General features: G+C 31.4%; 1 long non-coding RNA gene across 1 annotated transcript; it reads left to right on the top strand.

Moving 5' to 3' along the window:
• The first annotated feature begins 156 nt into the window (after positions 1 to 156).
• Positions 157 to 4,393, top strand: LOC145801575 (uncharacterized). Its single transcript, XR_014343189.1, has 3 exons — positions 157 to 332; positions 1,138 to 1,176; positions 1,792 to 4,393. It is a non-coding gene; the product is annotated as an uncharacterized LOC145801575 (long non-coding RNA).
• The last annotated feature ends 9,346 nt before the right edge of the window (positions 4,394 to 13,739 follow it).

The raw sequence follows: 13,739 nt of genomic DNA, 5'->3' as shown, positions 1-13,739 counted from the left end.
GTGAGTCAAATAAGGGAAGATTAATTAATGTGTCATACTTAATTAGAAGTCAAATTAAGAGATTGATTAAACTTAATTATCAATTAATTTAATCTAAGTTAATTAAACTAATAAGTAGCCTAGTTATATAAGTGTTGAAGACAACTCTAGAGCCTTAACGAAGACTCTAGAGACTCAAGTTTTGTGCTAGGAAAGGCATAGAAACATAGGAAGAAAAGAAAGAAGGCTCAAGGAAAAGAGAGAGAAGAGAATTCAAGCTTGAAGAAGAAAGCTTAGGGGGAAACTAGGGAAATTGGAGGAATTGAAGGGCGAATTCCAGAATTTGACTTGAGGTATGTATAATTCAACTAAAACTCTTGGAATAACTCTTACATTGTTCAAAATCAAGACTTAAAATGGAAATTACACACTCAAATGAGTTAGGGTTTTGAATCATAAGCTTAAATGAACTATATTCATGAAATTGAACTTGGATTCTTTGGATTTGCTTGATCTAAGAGTCAATTTCTTTATATTTGCTTGCTTTGAGTTTGATTGTGAGAAGTTGGGCATTAATCCTTAGATTTTGTGTGATTTGAACTCAAAGAGTTACATACAAAGTGAAGATCTAATTGAATTTGAAAGGAAATGAAGAAACTCATGCAATCATGGAAGCTAGGGTTAAGATTTTGGGATTTAAGTAAGGTTTAATCCAATTGAGCTTGATTTATACTTTAATTATGTATATATGTCATGATTTTGAAGTGAATTTACATGAATTGAGGCTTAAAAATGAGTTTGGAAGCTTAAACCAATTTCAGACTGCTCATTTTAACCCACAACTGCACATGTAGCCGTGAGTCTTGCACGTGCGGAACACAGGACAAAACAGGGCATTGTATTCTATTTTAATTGCACGTGTAGCACATTCCACACGTGCAGCCAGGGACTTCTGTACGTGCGAAAAACAAGGAAAATCCTATTTAACTCTTGTTGACTTCTCCGACCTTTCGGACATGTTTCTGACCTCATGTGGACCCTCTAGGAAATTAAAAGAAAATTAGAAACCTATTGAGAAATAAAGTGAGTGAATAAAAAGAAAAGTGTATGAATTGAACGAATTGTTTATCGAATTTGTATTTTTGTTATGTTATATAGGTTGTTGGCATGAAGGATCATCGCAAGGTCTAAATCACTGTGAGCAATAAGTTTGTACAAATATGTTCTTGATTATTATTTTGAAAACAATATGTTGTATATATAGATTTATGAAATTGCCTAATGTTATGATCTGAATAAGTTTTGATGAATGCAGTACGAATGTAATGGAATGCATTAGGAATGTTATATGAATTAATGATAAGTAAATGATATGTGAACCCAAGGTCGTTCCATTTACAATATGATGCAATATGTTGGGTCTGAGGCCGTTTTGTAATATGTTGGGCTTGAGGCCGTTATGTAATATGTTAGGCCTGAGGCCGTTTTATAATATGTTGGGCCTGAGGCCGTTCTGTAATATAATATGTTAGGCCTGAAGCCGTTTTGTAATATGATATGTGAGCCTGATGCCGTTCCGTAATATGATATGCGGGCCTTAGACCATTCCGTAATAAGATTGGACTTGAGATTGTTTTGTCAATGTGATTAAGAATAATGTTATGAAGGTTATAATCCTGAAAAAGTATTGATTAATATATATATATATATATATATATATATGTTTTCTTTAGAATCTGAACTCATACATTGACCCTCTTTACCTTATTATTACTTACTGAGTTTCGCTCACTTCATATTTTATATGTGTAGATCATCAACATGGAGATAAATCATAGAGTTAGCCTGAGAGGTCGCCTTTGTGAACCTGAAATGTCATGCCTCCAAGTTGGGGGGCTTCTTGTGTCTGTTGACTTTTGAGTGTTATGTTGTGTTTTGGTTCTTGTTCAACTGGGTTTGGATGTATAATCTTAAGTTTAAAGGCCTTTATGTATGTAGTTATGTATGGGTTTAATGCCTATATATGAAAATGTTTTGTCTTGATCATTTAAGCACTGCTCAATAGACGTTATATTTTATTATTTGCTTCCGCTTCAAGCCCCATAATCATAAATATTTTGTAATTTGTATAAGGCCGTAGGTAATTGAGTGATTACTGGCTGGTTATGATTTAAACTATTAGGGATGCGATTGGGTCATGACACATTGTGTCTTTAAGTATGATCTATTGTATTATTAGTTATGACTTATTGTGATATTAATCATGACATTATTTTGATTATGATTTAAAAATTCTTTATTATATTTTATGTAAAGTTTGATTATAACCTTATTTTATAGTTACTCTCATAATGTTAAATTATATCATTTGTAATAATTAAACTTTAAATTGTGTACCATAATATTTCCCAACTGAGAGAACCTACCATATCTAAAGACAGACATAAAACGAGTAATTTAGGAGTAGAACACTAGAAAACTATTATAAGGGTTCTAAGATACCTCAAATTTACTCGTAACATTGGGCTTAATTGTACTAGATATCCAGCAGTACTTGAAGGATACTGTGATGTGAACTGGATATCGGATGCTAGAGACTCAAAATCCACCAGTGGGTATGTCTTTACTTTTGGTGGGGTGGCTGTATCTTGGAAATCTGTCAAACAGACTTACATTGCTAGGTCTACTATGGAATCAGAATTCATAGCTTTAGATAAAGCTGGGGAAGAAGTAGATTGGCTTCGCCACTTCCTTGAAGATATTCCAATATGACCAAAACCAGTGCCTGCTATATGCATACGTTGGGATAGAAAATCAACAATAGGTAAAGCACAAAGTCATATGTATAACTGTAAGTCACGACACATTCGTCGTCAATATAACACCGTGAGACAACTACTCTCTAATGGAATTATTTCCATTGAATATGTAAAGTCTAAAGACAATATAGCAGATCCACTAACCAAAAGGTTAGCAAGAGAGTTAGTTGAGAATTCATCGAGGGGAATGGGACTTAAGCCTATTAAATAAAAGTTACCATAACAGCAACCCAACCTAGTTGACTGGAGATCCCAAGATCTAGGTTCAAAGGGACAACCGAGTTGTGTATGACTCATAAGGATCACTAGGGAGTCAAATTCCTACCCATTTCTATGATGAAATAGTAATGTCTGTAGTGTTTTAGGTTAAGTAATAGTTTTAATGATTCTTATATCTAGGAATACTTAGTGGAGTATGGCAGGATACTCTTTATAAGAATCACCTATATAAGTGTGAATTGGACCGGTTCTATAAAATTTGTGAAAGGCTAAAATTCTTTAGAGCACTCATGAAAGACCAGGTTGTTCAGGGCCAAAATGAACACAATAGTGAGAACTAAACTATGTCTGGTAATATATTGTGTAAGTTCTATTGTCTTCGTTTACACAAATAGCTTAACAGTTCAAAATATCATGTTCACTAGTTAGCTAGTAAATCTGATAGTGTCTCATAAGGGAAGGTTCAAAGCCAAAAACTATCTATCCTTTGCAGAATATTTCTAATTTTTGCATTCTCTATAATTAGATCATGTTGTTGCATTTTCTCTCCGTCAAATTCCATTCATGTGGGGATTGTTGGAAATAATGGTTTTATAGGCTTATTTTGAGCCAACTTTGAGCCCAAATTTGAGTGGGACCTACACGTCTTTTGGGGTGGGTCCAAAGAGGTGATCTGTTCCTTGCCGCATGGTAAGTCACACGATGAAGACGGTTCGTCAAAACCATTTTATGAGTGAATGGGAAGTTGACGTTGTTTTCGGGTTGATAGAATAGATAATTGAAGAATAAAATGTGGGTTTCCTTGTAAGTCTTGTCCCACATTGAAACTTTTAGAGAGCTTGTGTATGTATATAAGCTCTAGGTGGACAAACTTGCGTTGGGCCCCAAGGGCACCCCAAGTTTGTAAAAAGGAGGAGTTATAGACAAAGTGAACATTGGCTCAAACCATCACACATGCGCACGTGCCGCCGTCGTCTGACCGGCCGGCCGGGCGTGGATGGGGTCGGTTCTAACATTAATTTTTCCCAAAATTATTTTTCTAAACAAAATTAATTGAAATTTGAATTCAATTTTTTTTTGGTCCAAAAATAGTGCTCCTCCAGTCCATTTCCAGCAGTCCAGAAAGTTCAAACAGGTTGAACCGATCTAGCAGGTGCAAACAGTCTGCACCTGTTCATTTCAAACTGTATCTGTTCAGTTTCAAATCTGTACTTGTTTCGAATTTCTGAACAGTCACCATTTGTCCTATAAATAGAAGTCTCATTCTAGTACAATCAGAAACATCCAGAAATTTGTATTCTCTCCCATTTTTGCTCTTGTGCATTGTTATTCTTCATATTAGTTTTAGGAAAAATTCAGAGAGTATAGAACACAGTTTTTGTTCACCGTATAAATTGTTTTGAGTGCTACTACAATTTGTGTAAAGATCATTGTATCTTAGGAGATAGACGCCATTAATTCGTAAGTGCCGAAGCGGAGCGAATCTGTCTTAAGACAGAATGTCACACACTCGACTTGATCTCTTTTTATACTTATTCATTGTGATAAAATAAATTTGGTAAGTAATTTATTTTTATTTGTTTGATTTGTTTAAATTTATTTATTTTACACAGAAGATTGTTTCAACAAAATATTCCTTTCCAACTTCTAGTAGTAGGAGAGATCTAATATTTTTTCCTTATTAGTTAAGCTCCCTCTCATTAATAATATCAAATAAATTTCAGCTCTTTACAGAGAAATTTCACAAATTTCCTTGTAACGAATTTGTTTATGACAAGATGAAATTTCTTTGTGAAATTTCTAAAATTTCTCTGTAAACTTTCTTTTTGAAGAACAAAAATTTCTCTGTGCTGAAATTTTTATGTGACAATGTTGAAGAACTCCAACTACTATAAAAATATTTCATATCTTTTATCTTATAAAATTTTAATATTAAAAACCTTAACCTAAAACCCCCTTAAAATTCCTAAACATAAAAATAGGATTGGCTAGTATGCTACTAGGTTGCCCATTATATACCAAGGTAAATTACACTTCGTCTCCCTTAAATTTGATAGTTTTTCTCACTTTTAACTTTTAAAGTATTTTTTTTTATTATTTTGCTAATAACATTTACAAATTTTCACAATTTATTATCAAAATTAATTATTAAATTTTATATAGAAAATTTAATGTGGGCAACTATGTGGCAAAATGAATAAACTACACTTTGTCCATTTAAGTTTCATAATATTTTACTTTGGGTGTTGCTACAGACCGCCAAATTGAGGCGTTATGATCCTCTAGAGTGATTTTTTAGAGTGATCTCCTATAGTGAAGAGAGGATGCCCAACACATGTCCCGCTAAGCCTTTAAGGGCTGATATTCAAACTACCAAAAACAACGTCGTTTTAAGTCAAAATTTCAAAATTTCAAAAATAATAAAAAAAAAAAAAAAACCGAACGACTGTCTTCCTCCTACCTTTCTTCATCTTCTTTCTCATTTCTCTATCTAAAACCTATCAAACCCATCAGAGTCATTCCGGCAGTCTCACCAATGTGACCAAGCGACCATCGTTGTCCAATCGTCAGACTCTTCTATTTTGATTCCTCTTTGCCATTGCAAACCCAAACACAATCTGAAAAACATAGATCTAGGATTTGTGCTCTCCTCTTCCGTAGCGACCGCTGCCATTGCCGTTATCGCAACAACTAACCTACCTCCGGGATCAAAAGAAGAAGAAGAATAAGAATCATAGTGGGTTTTCTCTCTTTCTCAATCTCAATTAAAAAAAGTTCAAAATTTCATCCATCAATTTCTCTCTGTTCAACTGGGTTTTCTTTATCTCTCTCACCATGGGTTTGGCAATTGGGTCTTAGTAAGCTTGCTTGGTAACATCCAATTATCAACTCTTGATTCAAACTTCAGATCTATTTTTGGGTTTTCCTGTATTTTTTGTTTAATTTGATTCACTGAGAACTCAATATCATGTTCTAATTTAGTACTCAAGGACCCAAATCCCATATCCTGGTTAGGATTCTTCTTGTTGTTTCATTGTCTTCTTCAATGAAACAAGGCCTTCTTCAATGAACCCAGCATTGATTTTATTTTATTTTATTTTAATATATATATTTTTTTCAATTTACTCACCAAAGCAATGTTGTTTTGGTGAGTTTGAATCTCAGTCCTTAGATGCTGAGTAGGACACTTGTCGGGCATCCTCTCTTCATTGTAGGAGATCACTAAGAAATAACTTTAGAGAATCTTAACGCCAAATTGAGAGCACCACCACAACCCCAATGACGTGGAGATGGTTACACATTTTCAAAGAAGTTTTGCAACTGCAACGCATGTGTGTACTATCTGGTTAAAAAAAGGAAAAGAAAAAAAAAAAAGTAGAAGAATACAAAACAAAAGGGTGATATTATTGCTCAAAAAGAATACAAAACAAATGCTTTGCTCTCCTCCTTCTCCTCTATCTCCGGTGACTTTCCTCTCATCCATCTTTGACATCTCTTACTCTCCTCCATCTCCAATTTCTCTCTCTCGCGAACGCTGAGATCAAGATCGCGATTACAGTGGCGGCTAGGTTGGAGATCGCAATAGCCGCTAGGGTAGAATTTTGAAGGGGTTTCAAGTGTCTCCGACGAAAGGTTAAAATTTTTCTGATAATGGTGTCGGAATGATAGGGAAAGGAGCAGTGGTGGTCTTTATAAGACTTATTTCCTACAAATTGTTGGAATTTAAACCTCAAATGCATCCTAATCTTCAGTATTTTTATTAGATTATATTGAAATTGCTATACATTGGCAAATGGGTTTGCTATAGTATACTGGTACATAATATTAATGGGTTTTTGATTTGGCTATTTTTGATTGAATTTGTTGAACTAGTGAAGAAGAAAATAAAAAGAGAAAGAGAAGCATAGAAAAAAAGAAGACAAAATAAAAATAAATAAAAATCAATTTGCCAGAATTCATGGTGTTGCCGACATTTATGTTGACTGTGTTTGTTTGGGGGCAGTTGGATCAATTGGTAAGTGTTGAAATTATGAACAGGGCTTCCATGGTGGTGGCCGTGGGTCTTGAGCTAAGCCGTACGTTGTTGTAAGTGTTCTTTTGGGAGTTACCTCTTAGTCATCCTTCGTCGCAGTCAAAGGAGGGAGGGAGAGAGAGAGAGAGAAAGAGAGCCAAGCGTCCTTTGTCAGAGTCAAGGGAAGGAGGGGAGTCGGGCGTCCTTCGTTGAAGTCAAGGAATGGATTATGGAGGGGAAGGGAGAGGGAGAGGGAGAGATGAGAGATTTGTAATGGAATCAGATTTTGAATTTTGAATGAGAAGAGAGAAAGAGAAGGTGCCTAGGCTGCAGGTGCACGTGAAAGATCACGTGACTCATCCACTTCAGTTGGGATTGTGGGAGTCACCCATTTTGGGGGTCGGAAACATTTTTGTTTTACTTTAACTTTTAAAGTATTTTTTCTTACTTTAATCCTTGAAATTCGTAATTTTTCTCAATTGACTCGCAAAATAAATTTCTGCCAAAGTTTAGGATCCAAAAAACAAAGTTGAAACTCTAATTCGACCCCATCTCTTTCTCCTCTTCAAATTCACTTATAAATTTCCATTGCTCCTTCAATCTCTTCTCTACCCCAACTTCCACCACCTCTCTACCTTTATCGCCCGAAAAAAGTTAGGGATCATGAAAATTTTGTCATGAAAAATATCATAAAAAATTTATGATCTTTGGATTATCTTGATTAGTGTGTGGTACTTTATTCTAAGTGTAATCCAATGGTCACAGAGCTTTCATGTTTATTTTCATGAAATGTTTTTCATGATACCTAACATTACTGTTATCGCCCCGCTTTATCCCATTCTTTCATTGTCCCACCCTATACTATGACCATCATTCATGTACACCCAAACACATCTCTATTAATTATTTGAGTTTTTATAATTTATTTTTTTAATTCAAAATTTAGTTTAGTGAAAAAATAGAGAATACTAGTATTTTCGTATGATTTTCTCTTTTGGAGGGGAATTTTTTTAAAAAACTGAAAATAATATTTTTTAGTATTTATTTTTATCCAAGTTATTTCCAATAATTTTTCAAAAATAAAATAAAATCAGAAAGTATAAAGATATGAAAGATTACTCACTCTAACTCATCCTCTAAAACCATCTTCAAAGGGGAATGGTTTATCTTTCAAATATAGAGAAAGTATCAAAATGGAGGATAAACATTATTCATTTTTTTAGTGTAAATTGCAAGCATACTCTTTGAGATTTGTCTAAAATATGAATTATTTCTTATAATTCTAAAAATTACACATTGTTTTTTGAAAATTCTAATTTCATAACAAATGATAAATTTTATTAACCTATATTTTTCTTTTCTTTTTTAAAATCATTTTTCAAATTCATAAACCACCACTACTCAATCAATTCAAACCCCAGTATCTAGACCTTCTTTTACCACACTTTAAGCTGTGATCATAAATTCAATGGGCCAAGTCCAAGTTCCAATGCATAGATCTTAAAATACTAAAACATAAGAGTAAGCTCAAGGGTTGCTAGTCATGTTACATGTATTGACTGATCCAAGCTAGCAGCTAAACATGCTCCTATCCTAGGTTGCTCTACTGATTTATATGAGCAACGATCCCCTCCTTGAATTCTCTCTCCTTGACTTTTTACTTGATGAGTTATTGAGTTCACTTTTGGATCTAATTTCGATAATTCGAACCGTTTATATTTTAAAATTTATCATGTATATTATATTTGTAAAAAATTAAATTGATCGAATATCGAAAGAACTAAAAACCATTTATTAAAAAAATTTAATAGACAATTTTATTGTTTAATAAAACTCTTAGTTCACGTAATTTTTGATATCTGATCGACTTGATTTTTTACAGGTATAATATACATGAAAATTTTTAAAACGTGAACGGTTTGGATCATTAAAATTGAACCCAAAAGCCATCCCAATGACCCATCAAATAAGAAGTTAAGTAGGGGATTCAAGGAGAGAATCCTTGCTCCATTTGATATACTATCACTCTTCAGATTATATCATATCATACAGGCAATGTTGACACAATTGTAGAGAGAGAGAGAGAGAGAGATCATACCTTGTAGAGCTCACAACCAAATTCATAAACCACCGCTACTCAATCAGTTCAAAAAAGCTAAAAAATTCAGACCAAATAAGATTAAAAAAGTCAGGTTAAAAAAGTCTCAATATAAAAAGTTGGCTATATTAATCAATGCCAAATGAAACTTAAATATGCTCCTATCCTAGGTTGCTCTACTCACTTATATACTCTCACTCTTCAGATTATATCATATCATACAGGCAATGTTGACACAATTGTAGAGAGAGAGACAGAGTTCATACCTTGTAGAGCTCACAACCAAAAGGGTTCAGAGGAGCTTTCTGCATTCTCGGTGTAGACAAGCTCTGTGTTGCTCTTTATATATCCTCTGTGTTCTTCCTCGACAACCCCCCTTCTTTGTGTATGGATTAATTTAAAAAAATTTAATTTTAATTTAGCTCACATGCCCAGTAAATTAGGAGGAGACTTAAAAAGTCAACAGCAGATAAACCAACAATGCAATCAAACTTGTCTCTCTCTCTCTCTCTTTAATATGAGTAAAATTTTAATATTAAAGTAAATGTAATAAATAATTGTTTATTATTCATGAATGAAATCAACAAATTAAGAAGTTGTGAAGTTAAAGATAAATAGTACTAATACAATAAATATAAATAACAAAAATGCTACCTACCTTAAATTCTTTTACTAAATTTTGGTGCGATTTATTTTCATGTGAGTGTTTAACAAAAAATTTATGTGAAATGACTCATCTCCATATAAGGGTAGCAATCGATTCTTTAGTCTGCCCAACTTACCTAGTCTAACCCGATATTTTTATGGTTTGAGATAATTATTTTACCCATAAGGCCGGACTGAACTAAGATTTTGTATCCCTAATATGGGGAATGGCTCATCTCCATATATGATGGCCATCAGCCCGTTGGCCTACCCAACCCAGCTAGTCCAACCCAATATTTTCATAGTTTGGAATAATTATTTTAGAGAGAATTATTTGAAAATGAGGTAGAAAAAAATTACAAAAACATATAGAGTGCAAGTGAGTCTGTGGTGAGGTGCAAGTGTAAAGTTTGTGTATTTTCTTTTTCTCTGTCCAACTGTTAAGTAATTCTCTCATTATTTTACCTATAAGGCCGGGTTAAGTTAAGATTTTGTACTCATTTAATATTCAGGTTGAGTTCAGGATAAAGAGTTCCATTCTAGCCCAATCCAACCAACCCATTTATAAAATAAAGTAGAAAAAATGAAAAAGACAAAAAAGTATATATTCTTTTTAGGACTTAAATTAAAATATTTGTTAAAAATTGCACCAGCTTATTTGGTTTCACTTTTTAGGATTTACTTTTCAGAAAATTATTTTTTTTTAAATTTTTCGTGTTCTTTTTACTAAACTTTTTTAATATTTTAAACAATTCTTTTTTTTTAATTTTTTGATACACCTAACACAAATACACTTAAAAATTATAATATTTGTGAAAAAAAATCTTTAAAAAATTCACTGAATGCCAAAAATACAAAAAAAAAAAGAAAAAGAAAATTTTGTACATTTTTTTTTTGTATTTTTGTGTATTTATTATTTTTTTAAATATTTTAATTTTTAGATATATCTAACTAAAGTACATCTAAAAAAGTAAAAATTTTGCTTAAAATTTTAAAAATATTCACTAAAAATAAAAATAAAAAACAAAAAAACTCAATTTTTAGAAAATTGAAACCAAATACAGTGATATTTACCTTCCTATTGAATTTTGTTAACATTCTAAATTAGGGCATTTATTTATAAATCTCTCTTCACCTATTTATATTTCACTTAGTCTAAATTACTTTCTTATGTTCCGATAAGTCCTATGAATGACATAGTTACTATAGTGCAAGTTCGGCCCGAGATTTGTCCATCCTATCACTATTACCATTGGGGGATTCTATTTGCATCTAAAAAATCATTTAGTATGCCTAGTTTTTTAGTGCACCCTATTAAATTATTTAAAATTATAATTTACACGCAATACACCTTAGTTTTTTCAAAAATTTCCTTCAAGTTACACTCATATAATAAACCAATCAAAAACTTCTTTGATTATTATAGATAAAGGGAATCAAACAATACCGAATCAACCTATCCATAGATAAATGCGCCCATTATTTCTTAAATCCGCCAACAGAATGATCAAATTCAATATGCCCGTTTGAATGTGTGTTCATCCGGTTTTTTGTTTTTATTTATGCTTTATTTGGTTGGAAGATTTGAAAAGAGATTTGTAAAGTGAAAAGAAAATGATAGGTGAAATATAAATAAAATATACTTATATTTTACATAGATTCACACACATTTTTTCTTTTCTTTTCTAAATTCCTTTCAAAATTTCCTAACCAAATATAACTTTAGCGGAAAATACATTAAAATTGTTTGGAGTACTATTTCCAAAAACTGGTTTAGGAATAACTTCCTGCAACAATCCGATTATAAGAAAAAAATATACGCAGTTTTTGGATTTTCAAACATTGTTTCCCCACAAATATGAAGGATTTTTGAAATTTTGTTTTCACACAAATTTTAGTTCATATTAACAATGATATTGATGATAATAGTGAGTTTTAATAAGGTAGATTGGAGTTTTAGAGTATGAGAGAAGATAAAAAGAAAACAATTGAAATTTGGGAAAGAAGATGAAGGAGTTTAATATAAACAATAAGTATAAGTGATTAGAGTATACCATGAAAAAAAATAATTTTAATATTTAATATATATTGTCCTTATTAGTAAATTTATATCAGAATATTGAAACTAAAAATTTAAAATTTTAATTAGATGTACTGAGTTATTAATTGGATGCAAATAGAATCACCCATTAACATTATTCTCGATACTCCTCCATGTTATATTTTATGGCCTTATTTTAAATCCACAACAATAATCCAAAGCCGATCATCTCGTAAGACTCGCAGTAAAGATCATCTGTGCAAAAAATTAATTTCATCAAATATCGATGAATAGATGAACAAATCATATTTTGTTTTATTTAATAGATAATTTAAGTTTAAACCCATAGTTATCGTCTATTTTAAAAAAAAATAAAATATAATTTATTCATGTGTCTATTGATATCTGATAAAATTAATTTTTTATATAGCTAATCTTAATTGCCAGATTTACAAGATGAGTGGCTTGGATTATCGTTATGAACTCAGAATACGACTCACAAAATATACTGTAGAGAAGTATAAAAATTAGGAGGTCTTACGTATTAGTCATTATAGGTGGATTTATTATCCAATAAGTTCTATGATAATTAATGACGTTTTTCATCAAACACTATTAAAAACGTCACTAATTGTTAATTTTCAGGAACAGTTTGAAAATTTTGTCACAAAAAATGTTAATTATAAGTTTTAGCGACAGTTTAAAAAAATCGTCATTAATTTGTAACTTTCAAGGACAGTTTGAAAAATTAATCACAGAAAAATGTTACTAATTGTAAGTTTTAGCGACACTTTATAAAAATAGTTCAAAAAAGTCACTAATTGTTAATTTTTAGTGACATGCAAAAAAATTGTCACAAAAAAAAAAAATTTAACAATAATTTTATTAAGATTTATTTTTAATAAAATTTGATAAGAATTAAATCTAATGATTAATCCCTATTGATAATTTACCTTAACAATTAATGATATGGAAGAGAGGTCATTCCTAATGTTGCTCTATAAATACAATAATGCTTGGTCACCTGAATTTACATGGCTCGAATGTCTCGAAACGGTATCGTTTTGGGAATAAAACGACATCGTTTGATACATTCAAGCTATTCGGGCCATACACAATAGGGCCCCCAAGCATTTTTCATAATTGTATATGTAGAAATTGAGTGATTATTCAATACTCTCGGAGTATGGACACGTTGTGTTTCATAAAGTTTTAATTGATGGAGAGGCGTAAGGACCCACAATTCATGTTGGGGATGGAGAAACAACATGAGATTAAATAATTAGTGATTAATTTGAAATATGATCACATGATACTCCGAAAGTATTGAATAATTTTTCGTAAAAATTAGCGTGAAATGTTGAAAATATTACACTTGTTTTAATGGATAGACTTTGCGTGGTGTGATCATTGTAATGAATAGTGCATTGAAATGAGAATTACATTGAATAAGAATTGGTTGTTATATTTCGGGTTATTTTGGGAAGGTAGTTAAAAATTAATTTTTTTTTTAAATAGCTTTTTTAAAAAAATTGTGTAAAAGTTGTGAGAGATGATGTGATTTAAAATAAGTTAAAAGCTGAAAGATAGCTTTTAACCATCTTCTCAACATATGAATGAATTCATAGTGTCAATGGTGAGTGATTTTTCTTTTATTTATATATACAAGTTTCAAAAGGCTCGTATATTATTACAGTATATTTAAGTTTTGTATTTTGATAATTTTTTAAAAAAATTAAAATATTGTTCTATGAAATTGAATAGAACAAATCATTAGATATATGATAGAATTACGTCGTATGATATGTATCATTTTTTGTTTTGTTATACACCCAATGATGTAGACTCCAATTCTATTACCATATCATTTTGGGTGAATTTATGAGTCTTTAACATTTTTTATGAATTTATAAAAAGAAATTATGG

The sequence above is a fragment of the Camellia sinensis genome, chromosome 10 (assembly GCF_055761805.1).
Source record: "Camellia sinensis isolate YWXY chromosome 10, ASM5576180v1, whole genome shotgun sequence".
Taxonomy (NCBI): Eukaryota; Viridiplantae; Streptophyta; class Magnoliopsida; order Ericales; family Theaceae; genus Camellia; species Camellia sinensis.
Note: the sequence above shows the minus strand (reverse complement) of the source record. Positions and strands in the feature narration are given on the sequence as shown.